Source organism: Plasmopara halstedii (assembly GCF_900000015.1).
Source record: "Plasmopara halstedii genome assembly, contig: Scaffold_42, whole genome shotgun sequence".
Taxonomy (NCBI): domain Eukaryota; phylum Oomycota; class Peronosporomycetes; order Peronosporales; family Peronosporaceae; genus Plasmopara; species Plasmopara halstedii.
The window spans coordinates 277,381-278,794 of NW_020186963.1; positions in this window are offsets into that span (position 1 = coordinate 277,381).

Sequence of the window (1,414 nt, forward strand, 5' to 3'; positions counted from 1 at the left end):
CATTTATATTTATATGTAGAATCCCATTAGAGTTGCAATGCTGCATGGCTTATTTGAAGTAAAGTTTAGTAATAATGATTTTGTGTGGAAGACATCTGGCAAATTAAAAATATTTAATTCAAGTCCTCTTTCTCATTTGCTAAATTGTAAATTATCACAAGACCCTTTCGCCCTTACTCAAACATGCCTGACGGTGCGTTCCTCGATAAAAGTTTGGCATATCAGGTTTAAATTAAATTCAATACATAAACATCAGTCTTAATTCCTCTCGAAAGAGTATGGCTTGCAACGTGATATACAGCCATCAATAATTTTTGGCCATTTTTTTATTAAACCTGTTGGTACCGCTCGACTTATTTGTTATTTGTAGAAGTGCGCATAAGTGACATGTTGAGTGCGTCAGTGGTGAGGGAGTAAGTGAGCTGGCAAGTGAAAGGCAATGAGTGAGTAAGGTATTGATTGGGATTAAGTGAGTCGGTGAGAATAAGTAAATGAGTGAGGTGACAAGCTGTATGGAGTAAAAAGTGAGTTGATCAGTATGTGGAAGTGAATGAGTATGTTGGTTAATGGGTGAGTTCGTTTATCAGCTATTAACTTAGCGAGACTCCGAGAATGGCGCGATTGTTGATAAAAACGCCCTTAGAGTGTACTCAGTACTATAGCAAAGATGTTCTCCAATAGAAAAAATCTGTAAGTTCTGACCCGCCACCTCTACCCTCACAGTAACCAAGCTGTTCTCTAAGGACAAGGCGTTTGTGCTACGCGTCTTATCTGCACGAATTACGCACTCCGTGTCCATTCCCCATGGCGAAAAGTGTTGGGACACTACACCGCAGTATTCACGACGATGTTCAGCTCATCACAAATTGGCTGGACCTGGCTCAAAATTCACAGCAAGCTCAAAAAGTCGCAATGACTCCTGCAGATCTAGTTATGCCACCCCCATGTAAATGATCAGAGTGGAATGCAGGCTTACAATCTATCTGAAGCAATGGGAAGCACTCTTACCACATCTTGTGCCCCTTAACTTAATACCTTTTTCACATACAGCAATGCAAATTAAGCAAAAGAATGTCGAGGAGCCATAGATTAGGTTGTGGGACTGATATCTCGCCCATCCACTCCATAGGTAACATTAAATGACCGAATGCAGTTAATACAAACAGTGAACTTTTGAGGCATAGCATGGCTATAACTCCCAAATGTTCGTGTAATTTTGCAACTGTCAAAATGGAAAACAAAAGTTGCCTCACAAATTGCCCGATGTCTTCCACAAAATCATTATTACTAAACTTTACTTCAAATAAGCCATGCATCATTGCAACTCTAATGGGATTCTACATATAAATATAAATAATGGGTTTTGCCAGAATTGATCGAAAAGCGTGCTGAGATGAAAATTTACGCGACGCGG